Genomic DNA, 16,883 nt, shown 5'->3' with positions numbered 1-16,883 from the left:
ACAAATTCGCTGTTTGTGGGTGATACACTCACATGCTCCCCAAATCCAAGGCAGTCACTGGAGCAAAGGATCAGAGACAACCCATGAGCTCAGCAAAGCCCCATGCTTTTTGGCAAAGACCAAAAAAAAAAAAAAAAAAAAAGAAAAAAAAAGGATAAAACTCCTATGTACCAGTAATAAATATCCAGAAAATGAAAGATCTCATCTACAACAGGGATATAAATATTAAACACGCGGGAATTAAAATAACACAGTATATATTCCATTTATAGAAAATCGAATTACAGAATGCTAGTGGCAAAGAAAGTTAATGATGACACTTCTTACTTGCAGTTGCATTAAAGATAAATAAATACGAATTCTTCTCCCAAGCTGATTTATAAAACTTGGTGAAATGACAAGATGCTTCCAGAAAAATGAGGTGATCAAAATGCCAAAGTTTTTTTGTTTAAAAACGATTTATCTATCGATCGATCGATCGATCTACCTACCCACCTACCTACCTAAGGAGAGGGACAGAGGGAGCGTGGAGCCTGATGCGGGGCTCGATCCCACCACCCTGAGATCACGACCTGAGCTGAAACCAAGAGTTGGATACTTGACCGACTGAGCCACCCAGGTGCCCCTCAAAATACTGCAGGCTTTTTTAAACCACTAAATCCAACAGCAGCAAACTGGATGTACAAAATATCCAAACAGAAAACAGACAGTAGCAAAACAGCGTGGTGCTTATTCGCACGAAAAGTCAGATCAACCTGAATGGCATTCCAGACAGGAAGCCAGATACACACGTAGCTGTTTACATCTGATTTCTCCAGTGTTCACTACCAGGTGAAGGGATCGTCAGCGCTGCTGGAGAAACTGGATATTCATAGGAAGAATAATCAGCAGACACGTATCTTACCTCATATGCTAGAATGAATTCCAAACAGGTTAAAGATAAATCATAAAACAATACTAAGAAAATAGACTGGGAAGGAAAGATCATTTCCTATTACTGAAACCATACTGAAAATGATTAACGATAAGTTTGATGGGGTCTATCGCCTATAAACTAGATATAATACCTCTGGACAATGAAATCACTAAAACTCAAATGAAAAGAAAATCAATTAACAGGTAAAAGTCCTGATAAATGTGAGCGAGTAATTAAAATCCAGAAATACATGTAGAATTACTACCTTGTTTCCACTGCAGGGATACAAGGATATAAGGAAACACACAGAGTAAATACGGAGATGGGAAAACGCTGAGTTTTGTGCTGACAAATATAAAGCTAAACATCTTTGAGGTCGCACGTAGCACGGCCGAGAGATGGTGAACACCACTGCAGCCCGCCCCTTATCTTCTGGATTTGCCACAGAAGGTCTGAGAGAAGTAGTGTTCGTTCCCCAGGCCAGACTGGAGCTCTGGGCTTACGCCTCTGAAATTTGGGCTGGGGGTGGGGAGAGAAGAAAGCTCAGCTGCTCTTGCAAACGGTCCATCCCTCTGCAAAGCGACATGCAAAGAACCTTAAGACAGCATCTCTTTGCCCTGATGATCTCTCTTTCTGAAAAATACTTTCAGGGATTATTTTTCTGAGCAAAAATTCATTACGAAAAACCAAAATAACCGAGACGCTTGCCAACCAAGCCTGGTTACGTAAACCCTAATTCATCGAGAGAAGAAAGTAAAATTTGCCATCGAAATGCCAACTCAGCAGGTGAACCATACGAGTGATGTCAAGCCAAGACAACAAAGGACAGCACACGAAGTAGAAAGTCCTGAGCTTGTCTGGGGGTACCAACAATGTGGGCACAGCTGCGTGATGCGTGTGCGCCCTGCCACGGGCGTCCGAAGTATGTTGAAGTGTCTATTCTCGAAACTGGCTAGGGAGAGACAAAACATGTCTTGGACTTTATTTTTTCCTATTAAGATGGCTAATTACTGAACTGTGAACAACAGAGCCAGGCCCAGTGGAAGGTCACTTCGCATTCTCGGTAGCTGCTGGCTTTCCAACGGGACCCAGAGCAGAGGGTGTCAGACGTGTTAATAACGATGGTGGCAGCTAACATCATTGCCTGGACCCCGGCAAAGGGACCACTGAACACTTTACGCCTATTAACTCCTGGGAGCTCACGTGGAGGAAGACACGATCACAGAACATGAAACCCAGGCCAGGGGGAGGCTCACTGGACTCGCCCAAGGGCCTGCTGTTCGCTGGCAAGTAGAACCGGGTGAGCCCCCAGATTTGGCCCCTGCACGCTCAGCCTCCTCTCCATAGGGTTTGCGGGGTACATTTAACTAAGCTTGCGGCAGAGAAGTAGGAATTGCTTTGAAGATACACACATTCACAAAGATGGTTCCAAAGTGCTGTTTTGTTTATCCTGGTGATGGATTCTGAGCTGGACAGACAGGGGGCTGAACACGGGCTCTGGCTGCGGTGTGGGGAGGGGGGCCCTGATGGCTATAAGGCCACTTTGGGTCCGTCGATGTGAAGGCTCCAGAAGGACTAAACAGGTACTCATTCAATGGGAGATTCAAAAGTCAGAAAAGGGTAAGTGAAAGAGCGCCTGTCTCGCTGCCCCCGGGTCCCCTCCCAGAGCCGGTGTTTGCATTTACAGCACACGGAGCACATTAAACACGCGAAGTTCTGAGCCTTGTGTTTTCCCCTTAATTACATGTGTTGGACATCTCTCGGAGCAGTACGTAAGGAGTGTCTACGTTCGCTGTTTGAGTAACAGAAGACTCGCTTAGCGATCACGGCGCACAAGAATTCCAGAAAGCCAGAAGCAGAAGAGCTTGGGTCGCCTTGAACCAGCCCTGCCCCCATTAGCCCCTGGCACTGCTCTGGCGCCACCAGGACCCTGGGGCTTTCGCAGGCCACCAAGTGGACTCCGCCAGGCTTGAACCAGCAACCTGGCTGCATGTCCTAATTATGAATCAGAAAACCCCTCATTTGGTACTTTACACTTAGCACTGGGACTCCCCTGGGAGAAGTTCAAAGAGCCTCACAGGGCTGACTGCCCATCGCCAGCTACAGCCATCACCCACTCGTGTGCCCCCCACCTGTACCCTCCCGTGTCGGCTCTCAAGATATGTTAGTATTCCAAGGATCTTGTTCTTTAGAACTTCCGGTGAGGGGCAGACACAGTGACTGTGAGAGTCCCAACCAAGGGCAAGGACACGAGATGATGTGGGGAGGTGTCTGCTCACCCGGCGCCCCAGCTCGTGGATTATCCAAATACTGACGGACATCTCACTGGGTGCCAGGCACAGTCGGAGACCCTCGGAACCCACGTACGAGCCCCCGAGGAGCTCCTGGTCCGGTATGACAGATGGGATCATCCGACCCAAGTCTGACACAATGTGGCCCCATAGAGGTACACGCGCAAGCACTGGGACAGGGATGAGGGGCTCCAGAGGGGCCACCATAGTGCTGGCCCTTGTCCTTATTTGGACAACTCTGTCCTCAAACCACATACCAACAATGAAACCGGAATGACTACATTAGAGTTTTCCAAAGCGTGGTCACCGGACCCCACGTGTGTGCAGGGCTGCAGAGCCGTGGGTCCCATGCCACACCCACTGAGTCAGACACTATGGGATGCGGCCCACGGATGTGCATGTTGAACCGAGGCTCTAAGGAATCTCGGTCAAGGTCAGGGTCACTGAACTGCGTGGCGAGGGCCAGTGTACCGAATGCCCGTGCTTCCGGGGTGGGGGCAGAGCTAGGTCAACTATGTTATACAGCGTCAGAAGGCACAGATGTGTTCCGCTCTCCCCTTGTACCACGCATCCCTGCCCTTCTAGAAGCCATCTGGAACCACCCTGCATTCTCTGCTCTGAACGTGTTAGGGGACTTCCACATTTCAGCACGAGACTTCTCGTATCGGGGTCGAGTCCAAGGACCCCCAGTTAGGTAATCTCTGAGTAAGCATCCGCATTAAAATAGCAGAGTAAGGACCCATGAATTGGATTTAAAAACACACAGAATAGAGCCCCTGCTCCGGGCTTTTAGACATTAAGTTTGCAATCAAGTCACTTCGCTTTCCCTGACCATCCATGGAAGCCAGGAAGGCTCCCTCCCGCCTTCCCCCTTCCCTACCTTGCTTTAATTTTCTTGGCAGTACATGACGCTAGACTCTCCCTCCACCCTGGTTACAGGGCAATCTGCCTTCTGCTCAGAGATGGCCTCTAGGGGGGCAGGGACTTTGTTTCCATTCATTCAAGAACATCTGTGAGTGCTGAACAGGGCCTGTTCTGGGCACTGGGGACACAGTGGCAAAGGGACCTGGATTCTGGTCAAGAGAGAGAGATCGGCCAGGAGAGAGAAACAGAGGGAGTGTGAGAAGGAGAAGAGTAAAGTGGGATGACAGGACAGAGCCCACCAGGAGGGGAGAAGGCTGCCGTGAGGACCCCACCTCTGATTCCTGGAGAAGTGGGAGGCCCTTTCCAGGTTCTGCGAGCAGTGACGTGGCCGGCTTGCAAAGCGACAGGCTCACTCTGGTGGCTGTTTCACCAGGTTTGATGGGGGCCATCAGAGGTTGGTTTTGTCTGCGTGAAGCTTGTGATGTCTATTAAGGACGGCTGCCAAGCCCGGAGGTGAGGGGAGAGGTTCGGGCCAGAAACACCAGTGTGGGAGTCATCAGCATGCAGATGGGATTTAAAGTTACAGGGCGGGGGTGGGGGTGGGGAGGCAGTGAACCTCTCAGGGACATGACGACCAAGTGCAAAGACTGAGTCCCGAGGCCAAGGTGCCCCCACGCCCCTAACCGTGCCAAGCACACGGGAGGCACTCAGCAGATACTCATGAAGGTTCAAAATAACCCTGACGTGAGGGGAGGGGCACTGCCTCCCTTTTTATGGAAGCAGAAATGTCCCTTAGCTTAGATTGAAAATACATTTACCCCTTCCCCTCGTTATGAAAATCAGCCACAGGTTTTCCTCTTTCACGGTGGCTCACAGAGATTCATGCCCCTTGTTATGCTAACGGCATACGCTGTAGACCGTTATCAGCTTGGCCCTCCTGCAACCGAAATCCCCGCGCTGCTTCCTCACACGGGGGTCTAGGTGTGTGAGGGGCAGACCCCAAGGGGCAAGCAGGCATCCTCCATCCCTGGAGGGAGGAGGGCCCATCCGCACAACTGGCATTGTTGTGTGTATGGGATGGGACAATACTTGCCCCAGCCCCAGTCCCAACTGTTCCATGCCTGGAAGAGGCGGGTTTCACGAAAGCCACGTGGCCTATTATTAAAAGCCCACGTAATGTGGTAAAGCACTGTGTGAAGTCCTAGGGCAAAAAAGCAGGAGGGGCCCGTCGTGGCCCTTGAGACGCTGCCAGTCTAACGTGGATGCTGTACCTTCCTTGTGCCATGGTCCCCTCTGATGGTCTGGTGAATTGTATGGACCTCTTTCTAGAAAAAATATCTTAAATACCCAAGTTTATGAAGGAAAATAATCATTCTGAAGTGCAGTTATTATAACACTTAGAAAAAAAAAAAAAACCACCCGAATTTATGACGTAGTAACAAACGTTCTTCTTTATCCGTGCAAGGAATAACGAATCTAGCGGTGGTTCTAAGAACTGCTGACTCTCTGGGGTACCTACAACCACTTTACCGTGATGGAAAAGATGCACGATTTCCACTTGTGACCAAGCCTCAGATTCTTATTCTGGTTCGGTGACTTCATGTGCAAGGAAAGGAAATGCTACATCATAGATGTTAGTAAAAAAAATAAAGATGTATGTTTTCTGGGTCCAAATTCATGATCCCCTCCCAGCCCGAATTCTCTCCATGGAACGAGAGCCACCAGGGCCTCCTCTCTCATGCACGTGCGGGCACAGGAACTGGGTGTGGAGGGGCAGGCGCTGCTTGTGAAGAAAGGCTGGTAACTGTGCGCTGGGATGTCAGGGCACGGTGAGCCTGGGAAGGGCCCACGATTCCACAGTGGGGGTGGGGAGGGGAGCTTGATCTGGTGTGAAATGAGGCTGTGAAGGCGGGGCTGCCTCACGAGGCGGCTCAGGCTGTGTCATGATTTTTCAGTGGAGGCAAGACAGAGCCACGGAAAGACTTTAAGGAGGACAGATTTTTAACAGGATCAGATTTATATTTCGGAAAGATACTTTTAGCAGACAGACACTTGGAGGATGGATTAGTCCAGGGAGAAATTGGCGGCGGGGAATCCACTGGGAAGACACTGAATTGCGGGGCCAAGAGATGAAAAGAGCCAAATTATTATAGTGAAAAGTGAGGGATGCAGAATGTCTCAAGGAGGTGGGATGAATATGGATTGGAGAGCGGGGATGATAAGAGCCAGGAAGGACCCTCCGTCTCTGGCATAAAGGCGGACCGTGTTTGCCTGAGGACATGCAAAGGAAACTGTGTGTGGGGAAGAGGGAAATCATGGAGGGTGGTGAGTGCACTTGAGTTTGAGATGCCCACTGCAGAACTGTCTAGAAAGGAGATGGAGCTGAAAATGGAGGAGCGCTTTCTCTACTGGGGTGTTAAACTTTTTCTTATCACTTTGTAAGTGCTCTTTATATATCTCTGTCATATACACTGCAAATATTTCTGTCAGTGTATCAATCACTCAATTCATGGAGAGCTGTGAATTTCCCCGATTTCCACCTTGGGCATTGAAAAATTTTCCCCACTCCTACATTAAAGAAGGAGCCATCTAAAATTTTCTCCTTGTGTTTTTATGGTTTTGTTTTTTACACGTAAGGATTTAAAACATCAAGACTTGATTCTGCTGGGGCTCAGCTCTCTCTTATCTTCCGTGTGGCCAACCACTCTGGTACCATTTATCGAAAACTCCATCCTTCTCTAACTTACTTAAACTCACGCAGTTTTTACAGACAGCTTCTTCTAAAAAATCTTCCCCTTAATTTCAAAACCTTCACCAATATACAGAGCTACCAGCAGGAAAAAAGAAAAAAAAAAAACAAACAAAAAATAATCATCTAAGGCCTACACACTGAATTGACCACTTGACATAAGTGGTGCTTTTTCCATGATTGATGACAAATTCTGGATTTCTAACTATGCTTGGGCTTCCCTCGGAAAAAATGGGAGTGTCCCATCAACCTTTCTGTTCGGTAAATCCTAAAACCTGTACAGCCGTCTTAGCGGGTAGAAAAGAGTGCAGAAGCCCGTCAAAGGGAGAACAGGCCAACTCTGAAAAGATAAATGAAAAGGTACAAATGTATGCTATGCAATAAAATTTCGAGAATACGCTGCTTTTGCGCCCCAGGCTAGGTTGAGAACGTTCCAAACACTACAGGATTTAATTTTTTTTCCTCCCGACTCCTTTAGGTTTACCTTTAGGGAAATGAGAGAGCACACGTGCGGTCATCTGGGGGTTAATTCTCACTGATGCCGAGTCTTTGCTTGTTCATCAGGGCATTAAATCTGAAAGCTCAGGAGAGCAATGCAGCCGGGCTGCAAGAGTGGGGCTATAAAGTTCTGCATTAAAAATTCATATCGTAGGCTCGCCTCGGAACTCGGCTCTGGCTGAAAGGAGAGCTGGCGGGGAAATATGAGACACCCCACTGTCTTTCTGGCAATTGGAGACATTCCTCAACAAACAGCACCTCAGGAAGGGAATGAAAGGCCAAACAAGCCGTGAAGGAAATCAATGAGTTCAATTATCTAGCTCACTCTCGCTTTCCTATAGGAAACTTTTCATTCTTAACGCTGGTTCCAAAAAGTTGGTTTTTTTTTTGTTTTGTTTTGTTTTTTTTAAATGATATCCCAGAACAAGAGCCCCAGACATCCTTGCTGGTGCCCAGATGTTTGGCACCTCTCTTAATGTGTTTTAACAACAGTGGGGAGAGCCCCAAATTCTCCAAGCCACATGGGGTGAGACCTCTCCTGCAGTCTGAGAGTCACCTCGACGTGCGGCCGGAGGGGACCACACGCGGGACGACCTGCTCGCTTGTCAGGAGCTGGGCCCGCACACATGTGGCGTTCAGATTCCAGCCGCGTTACTCAGTGGTTATGAACCTCCAGAGGTTAGGGCATTAACAGCTCTGCAATGGTGGGCGCCTGGAGCTTTCTGCTCCCCGCATTAGCAGCACCCGAGCGGTAACTGGTCATGATTTCTAATTCTGAGGCCCTTAGGATAAGGACTCCCACAGCTGCAGCGTGCTGACGCGGACGAGGAGGCCCGGCGGCACAGCCAGCCCGATTTTCACAAGGTCAGCATGGGAGAGGGTAAGGGGCGGCCAGAGCCCCGTTCACTGGGGGTTCACGTGCAGGTACTAGGCCAGGCGCTGTATGGGGCATTCCTTCTTTTCGCTGTTGAGGACACCAAAGTCTGAGGACAGAAACTGGGTGCCCTGCCCAAGATGACTCCTTTCAGAGTCAGGAGTCAAGCCTCGTAGTGACCCTGAGAGCGGGGCTCTCTCCCTTATGCTCACACCGTCCCCCATGTCCTAGGTTGGTGCCTTCCCTGGAGGCCACTCCACAAACAGGCTGCACAGGCCCTGCTGGTGGACAGATCGCAGCTTCCGGGAAGGAACTGGGGGATAAAGTTAAGAGGCCAAACAGGCGGCAGTCTCTTCAATGCTGCCCATTGCCATCCAGTCTGGTCCCATCGTTTTATTAATGGGGACACAGCTACTGCTGAGGGAGGGGACTTTGTGAGGCCCCACTGGTGACAGAGGTGGGGCTGGACCTAGGGTCTCCTGACTCCAGGCCTAGCACCTTCCACCGTCCCCTGACCAGAGGAGGCCGTGACGTCTATCACCATCACAAAACAATAGCCTGGTAGTGAGGCCAATGCTGCTGGGTACCTCGGAGCATTCTGGGAGTCCAGACTCTCCTGGTCTGATGATGCCACAGGGAAGCCACCTAAAAATGCCACAGGCACTGGCAGAATAGAGGCACAAAAAGACAGCAAGTAGGGAGCTTTCTAGTTTTAACCTAGGAGGCAATGACAGCACTGTAAAGTCAGGCTCCCAAACAAAAGGGAAAATAATGAGGAACTATCCCAAGCACACCTATTTGATGTAATACTGGGAAGCACACATTAAGTTTCTGAAGGTTAAGTTAACGACATGGAAGAAATATTTACATGTCAAGTAAAAAAAACAAAAACCACCAAACCAAACCAACAGCCTAGAAATGGAAACTGCTCATCCATCTGATGCCATCTGTATAAGACGACAGAAACAAAGCACTGTCTAGAAAAAAGACTGGAAGAAATATGCCCATGTTAACGGTTATCTCTGCGTCATGAGATAATGAGTGATGACCTGTTTTCTAAAACTGTTACGAATTTTCTAAATGTCGTGTAATACCCACGGAGGACTTCTGTACTTAAAAACAGTAAGTATCATATAAAAGAAACCGATCTTCATTGACTTGGGGGTGCTCCACGGGAAGGACAGTCTTTCACTTCCGCCAGCCTGCCTGCTTCTCTTGCAAAGGGCCCTGGACCAGTCAGTGCGCATCCGATCACATTCTCTTCTGCCACCCGGGAAGCATAGGAGATGTGTGGCCTCATGGTGACCGATGTGGTCCTGGGCCTCCGCGGTAGCCGGGGACTCCCGTGGCGAGGTAGAGACACGTGGATTTTGGAGGAATCTCACTGGGGGCCGGAGGTAGTGTGCAAGTTCCAGGCAGGGCCTCAGTAAGTCCTCCTTCCTGAAGCACTTCAAAGGTTCAGATGGCTCCTGCTTTCCTCTTAGAAGTCATCAGCTTCCTTCGGCTGTCCTTCCAGAGAGTAAACAATGCTAGAAGTCAGGGCCCAGGCCTCGCGCTACCGGGACCTCATCCACCTGTCGTCGAGGCAAAGGCTCATGCTGATTTACGAGGTCCACTGAAGTCTCGCATCCGTGACGCACCCACGACCGAGGGGACATGCACACGGTGTACGGATAGGACGAGGCACTTCAGCTGATGTCTGTCAACACCATGCGGGTTGCAGGAACACTCCGTGACTTGCTCCAGCCCCAGTCTGGGACATGGGCAGGCAAGGGTTACGATGCCCACCTTACCGGTCATTAGATGCACCAGGACCGTCGTTTTCTCCACCAGCCTCCATACCTGTTTCCTTGAGCTTCAAACTGTGAGCTCCCCAAGTTTTATCCTTACAGTGAATCAGGGAAACCTCAAGGGGTCTCTAAAAACACACCATTTTTATAAAAGCGTGCCAGACCCGGGTGACAGTCGAGGAATAATGCTTTTCTCCACAATACTCTCTCCAAGGATGCTGGATGAAGAAGACTGCTCTCTCTCTGTCCATAAGCACGTCTGTACGCACACCCCACCCGGCATCGCCCTAGGCACACGTGTACATGGGTGTCGCAGTGTATAGAGCGGAGCACGTGAGCCCATGTGCAGGTCGCACCTGGAACCTTTCCGCCCCCTTCATTCTGCAGTCCCAGCGCTTGACACAATGCCTGACATTTTAACACAGGCTTTCAGTGAGCGTAGCTGAAGGGGGGAGGCGTGGAGACTGCGGGTTCTCGCTGATGCTGGGTAATGTCCAGACACATCTGGAGTCCACGGGACAGGTGACGAATCCTTGGCACTCCGAGGAAATTGTATGTGGACTTGAAAAGACGAAGCCACCCCCTTCGTCCCTCGCAGTGCCCTGTGCTGGGATGAGTCCAGATCTGGGCTGTGCTGCTTAGAGATGCGGCTGTTGCTACAGAGGCCAAGGAAAGCCCTTTGGGGCTCACCCGGGCATCGGATTCTAGGTGTGAAGTGAAATACTTGTACAGAGATGGAAAATCCCAGGAATTCTACAAAATGCAGTTACACTCTTCGGGAGATAAAGCTACGGAGGGAGAAAAAAAACCCAAAAACGTCCTTGGTTGGTCCCTGCAAGCATGATCTGGTTGCCTCTAAGGTTGAAGGGACAGTAGGCTCTTTATTCAAGCCCATCCCCTCGAAACCATAAAAGTGGCTGCTTCTCTATTTTTAGGGAAATTAATCTAACCAGGATAATTACAGCAACTCGTACTGGAAATTGATGACTCATCAAAAAGACAGGAAATAGAAAATGTTCCCTTCTTAAAGGTACAGCCGAGAGCCTCCATTTCAGGAGACTGAAGCCGGTGTTTTCAAGTTCAACTGGGGGATGCACATCCGTCCAATCGCTTATCGAAATAGGTGTGTGATTCTCGGGCTCAGTCACCTGGGCTCTGTCGCCTGGGGTCTACGGGGCCCCGTTCCCTAAGTCTTTCATGTGCAAGTGCAAAACAAATAAATACAAGAGCAACCAGTCTGCAAGGGCTAGCAGGAAGGGGCTGCAGGAAGAGCGAAGGCTTGACACTCTTCGCGGAAACCTCGCACCTGGTTGGCCCTCACACAGGTGACACTGCTCTCTTTAAGAAGGCAGCGTCAGAAGGGACTTTACAGGCCACCACGGCTGCATGTGATGGGCACTGGATTTCGGGGCCATGCCAGAAACTGCGGTGAACCAGTCCCCAGCGACCTGTATGCACGCGAAGTGCCCACCCCACCGCCATTCACCCGCTTACGGTCTGCACGTCCCACCTGGGTATCGTGTCTCAGGCGGCTGGTTTCCTCCCCTCGTCGGATTGCCTTTCAGGGCCTGCGTGCCCCACTGCTGGGCATTCCCTACCTCCACGATGCGGGGTACATACAGGCTCCCCTCGACAATTTCCACAAAGCCCCAAGCCAGGCTCACTGGGGAAAGTTTCCTTTCTCAGAGCACACTGCGTTTTGTGAGAAAGCCACGATTCCATACATGCTCTAAAGAAAATACTCTAAAATTCACCCACGTGCAGTTCCTCATAAATGTCTCTCTGGTACTATGCTACGCAAGTGAGCGGGTATACAATGCAGTTCTTTTTAAGTACCCAGGAAAGGACTAGAACGTGAGTAACCTTAAGAAATATGAATTCTTCTGGCAGGAAAGGCTTGGGAGGTGCGAATTGTCCTAAGACTAACATTAGCAATAAAAACCAAAGTGTTTCAGTGCAATTCAGTATTTTCTTCTATCGGAGGCTCAGAGACACAGGCCACAAGCGAAGAGGACTGGAATAGCTTGGCTGTGCATCTTACAACTGAAGCTCTTTTTGCGACCAGGATTCTGGGGACAGAGCAAGGAGGGGGCCGCGGACGGAGCAGAAATGGGAATTCCTGCTCTTCCGCCCAGGATGATCGTCTGGGAGGGCAACGCTCGCCTCCTGCGGGGTGCGGCGCCAACCCAGCCACGAGCCCAGGCGAACAGCTGCGGGAGGCGAGCGCCAGGCGCGCTGGCCAGGCCGCTCTCCGGGGCCAGAAGCCGCGGGCCCCCAAGAAGCCCGTCCACCGCCATGGCCCTCCTGGGAACTCTTGAACTAAGAAAATCCACACCACTCTGCTTGGCTTGACTCTCCACGTTAAAGTCAATCGGGACGCTAACTCTCCATTTGCTAACACGAGTGGGAAGATCGGGACACAGGGTGACCCTCTGAGAAAGGAGGTACCTTTTTAACTAAACAGAAAGAAAGAGAGAGAGAGAGAGAAAGAAAGAAAGAAAGAAAGAAAGAAAGAAAGAAAGAAAGAAAGAAAGAAAGAAAGAAAGAAAGAAAGAAAGAAGAGAAAGAAGAGAAAGAAAAGAGAAAAGAAAAGAAAAAGAAAAAAAAAAAAGCAGAGAAATAATTCATTTATTTAACCCAGAAACGGTTATAATCTGCAACCCTGCAATCCTCTTACACAACTGTTTTGGCAAACCCCCCTGTGTTCCAACAAATATTAAACTGTGCTTGCCACTTGTCTAAGGAATCTTGCATTAATAAACATGAAGAAGAACACTTTTACCTCCCACTCTCAATGACGGGACAAAACAAAGACCAGCTGTATTCATCAATGGGTCCTTGTTCTGCACATAAAGGCTAATTACATTTTGCTTCAAGCCTACACATGGAAAACTTTACTGCCGCCATCCCCGACAAGTCAGCCCGCACTGGCCCAGCTGACGCGGGGTGCTGATGGTCCACAATAAACCGGGCTCTCGGAACAGCCGTGGTGCCTTCGACCTGCGGGCTGCTTTCCCAAATGGGGGTGACATCTCCCGGTGACAGAGCGGCGAGGGCAACGTGTGCTCTTGGAATCCCACGGGGCGATGATGCCACTCAAGTCCCTCTTCCCCGAGGTCCGCTAATTTCAGAAACGCACACCAGGCCCCACCGTGAGCTTGTCGGGTGGAGTCCGTGTTTGCTGATCACAGAAGAGGGACCGGTTATTAGTGACCGTGCTGGGGGCTGCCTGCACACCCTCCCTGATTTTGCACAACCACCGCTGTGCCCCTCTGTCGTCGGGTAAGGAATGTGGGCATGGTGGTCAGTGAGCACCCCCAAAGCCACACGGAAGAGTCAAGAGACCCCCCTATCTGCTCCCGGCTCAGCCTTCTCCAAAGCCCATGCTAGAGTGTGCCACCCTTCCCCTTCTTGTGTTTTCTGTTGAGGAGGATTTAAGAATCCCTATGCTCCGAGAGACAAAAGAAATTGTTTAGAAATGTTTTAAGACCATTTGTGAAACGGTTTGCCCCTGGTGGGCTTATGTTCATCTGTATTAATGAGAAGACGTCTAGTCTAATAAGATACACGTAGGGTGGGCCTGAGGCAGACGGCAGAGCGATAAACCTTTCCCATAAAATAAAAGGGGAGAGGGCTGCGAGGGGGAGCCTCCAGCCACACACAATCTCCCAGACTGAAGGACTCCCTGCAAAGCTACAAGAAAGTAGTGACTATTGACTCAGTCCATTCTCTGCATTTTTTGTGGATTACTTACTCTGGGAAGCATGTACAGTAAGTGTTTGGCCCTAGGCTGCCTTTTGTTAGCAGTAAGTCTGTTTCCGACATGGGAAATGCCCGACCCCCATGGGGGCCTGAGTTCGCCGCCCTCCCCCCACCCGGCCCCACATACACTGCACCCACCTTGCCCCGTCCCCACGTTCGGCACTTCTGGCTGGCCCCCTGGGTCAGCCTGGCTGCCCTGTGTTCCCACATACTGTACTCCTTTGCTTCCAGCAGCCGCTCACCTGAACTCATCTTTCAACCACAAACCACACGTCACTCCCTTCAGGAAGGCTTCCCGGATTACCCTTTCCTTTTGCTCCAGCTGGGTGTGCCTCCCCTGGAGGCTGCCCACTGGCCGCTGCTGAGTTTGGCCACAGGAGTCCCGGCAGTGGGAAGGAGGGAGGGTAAGGTCAGGGGTTGCTTTTCCTCCCAAAGGCCACAGGTCCTCGCAAGCCTTGGCGTGGTACAGCCTGGCTAGTCCTGGCTCGAACTGCCGCATTCCCTCTGTGGTTTCCCTCCTGCCTGCTCCTAGCTGGAGTGTGCTGCCTGTCCTGTGGACACCCTGACAGCACGGAGGCTGTGCTAGCTAATGTCCCCTCTGTCACTGCAGTGATCACCCTAGATTCCAATGGCTTGTCTCCCCGAGCCTTCTGTCTCCGCATTTCCAGAGCCCAGCAAAGGGCCAGGCTCAGAGGCGGCCTCTAGGAATGGCTGCTGCACTAATGAGCGGACCGATCTGCTATATCTGAGTCGTGTCCCTCCTGAGAGTTAGGCCTTTTCTCTCCACGCACGCATACCCATGCCGCACCCCTGCGTCCCTGCTTGCCACGGGAGAAGGCAAACAATTCCCCGCTCTGGTCCCGGTAGGTGACGCGCCCTGAGCGCCCACGGCCCTGAGCGCAGTCTGTGACCATAGCCACGGTCCCGAAGCAGAACATCTTCACATGCAACTCTCATACTTTTTGACTCTATTTTCCATTTACTGGAGTTTAGTGAACATGAGCAAATAATGCATGGATTTTCATTTGTGTTTTGGGGGAAAAATCTTTTTGGCCTTAAGACACTAATATGGTAAGAAATAGTCTAGAAATATTTCTCACTGAGCACACACCAGTAACCGCCATTGCTCATCAGATGCCAGTAGGGTTGGAGTCTAGGAGAGGTCTGGGCCTCTGGGGCTCCCCTGGGTGACCTTGCCGTTCAGGGGACCCAAGATTTAACGTTCTTACCTGTAACATGACAGAGCCGGCTGCTTAGTACCAGCCCAGGAGTCAATGCGTCTATAATCAGTAACTAGACAATTACTTAACACTAAAAATCATCCCTGTCATCTTAAGAGGCACCTCTGACCCCATTCTAAAGAGCAGGATCGCCCGGGATCTGGGCCTGTCCAGGGGACTGAGCTGTCATTCCCCAGCATCAGCCTGGCCTCTGGCAAGGTCAGAAACGGTAACGACAGAGGATGAGAGACCCTGCCTCTCTGGGCTGTCTCCAGGTCTCTCCCATATTCCCCACCTAGCGGGGATGGAAACCCGAGAACAGGGAACATTTAAGCCCTTCCTAGATGGCTCTTCTCCGCTGTGTCACTTCCTCAACCTGTAAAACAAACCAACTGAATGGACACAAATTTTCTCTGTGGCTTCTTTAGAAGCCCAATAAAGAAATGATGAGTCTAAACCAGGGACCAGTACTTAGCCCTCATGTGACAAGTGGCATTATCTGCTGTCATTTCTGAATGGTTTTGGTAGATGCCATCTGTCAGCAGGCTGTTTCTTTTCCCCAAGTGGGTGCACGTCTGTGGCTAACAGCACCTCCCCAGCGTGCCCCAGGAGGACACAGCAGGAGATGCCGGCTTCTGGAAGTCGAGCCTTTTATAACACTCTCAGAGCAGTGGCTTTCAAAATAATTTTTGAGACCCACCGGAAGAACTGAATTTTTCATTGCGACCAAATAACTATACGTTTATATTTTTAGATTTGTACACATAATGAACAAAAAGTGTCACAAAACAACACCTGACTTTACTGTGTGCCAAGAGCCACGATATTTTCTACTCCATTCTGTCATTTTGTTTTCTACTGTATTTCATTGCTCAACAAGCCGGTCACCACTGGCTACATTGATTTCACTCCTATGACACCCAGTTTGAGAAACACTGGCTTAGAGGGGCTTAGAGACGGGTTGCACAACTTCTGAAGTGAGTAACAAGGCGAACTTTGGTTAATTACAGAAACACAGGATGTATCTATGTCTTCTAGAAAGAGGTGTGGTTTAAAAAAAATAAAATGATGAACTCTAGCAAAAAAAAAATGGAATTTACCAAGAAAAACAACTATTATTCTTTTTTTGGTAAAATAAATTCCAGGCAGAAATAAAAGAAAAATAAGGCTGGCATGCTGGCAGAATAGGGGGGCCAGATACGGACACCGAGGAGTATCAGGGTGACAGCAGTGGGTATGGTTTCTGCTGAGCTTCCATCTGGGGGGTAAATAGGGGGCGGGGCTGCACATCTGCCGACCCATCGACACTGGTGCCCCGGGTCGGAGGAGTCAATGCCAGAGCCTCCAGGTTTCAGAGGGAAATCTTAGCAGTTATCACACCTTAGAGCCAGCTCATTCTAGCCCACCTGAAGCCACGCTTCAGTACGTTGAGATAAGAGGGTAAAACGATCTGGCAACTTCCACTGGGATTAGATATGCCAACAGGCCAGCCAGAGTCGCCGAGACCGAGGAGAACATTTTTGTCTTCACGCAGAAGTTCTGTGCTCATGATCAAAATCCGCTCTGGCCGCTAGGCCTGGGTAGCCCTCAAGGTCTCTCACTACTCAACGATGCAGAGCAAAGGTCAAGAGCCCACCGGGATGGGCCCTGGGGGCAGCAGGCCCAGCAGCAACGTCGGAGGCCAAGGGCGGGTGTGATGGGACAGAGGGACGTGGGCATAGAACAGGAGCCTGGGAGGAGGCGGTGCTGTTGTGCCCCCCCACCCCCCCCACCCCGCACACCGATGCCCGCGCAGGCTCTGTGGGAGCACAGAGGAGACCCTCCTTACTGGCGCAGAGCAGCCCGGGGCGTGTGGGGCGGGGCACGGGCTCCTAGGGAGACCGGGGGAGCCTCCCAGGACAGGAGAAGGTGGCTGTCTG

At 50.5% G+C, this 16,883-nt stretch overlaps 1 protein-coding gene across 10 annotated transcripts in view; it reads right to left on the bottom strand.

The window, feature by feature from the left end:
• CUX1 (cut like homeobox 1) overlaps positions 1 to 16,883 on the bottom strand; it is a 359,174-nt gene that overhangs the window by 118,197 nt on the left and 224,094 nt on the right. The gene's annotated exons all lie outside the window — the stretch shown is intronic.

The sequence above is a fragment of the Ursus americanus genome, chromosome 2, assembly GCF_024610735.1.
Source record: "Ursus americanus isolate L20-20 chromosome 2, mUrsAme1.1.p, whole genome shotgun sequence".
Taxonomy (NCBI): domain Eukaryota; kingdom Metazoa; phylum Chordata; class Mammalia; order Carnivora; family Ursidae; genus Ursus; species Ursus americanus.
The sequence above is the reverse complement of the archived record's forward strand: the minus strand, read 5'-3'. Positions and strand labels throughout refer to the sequence as shown.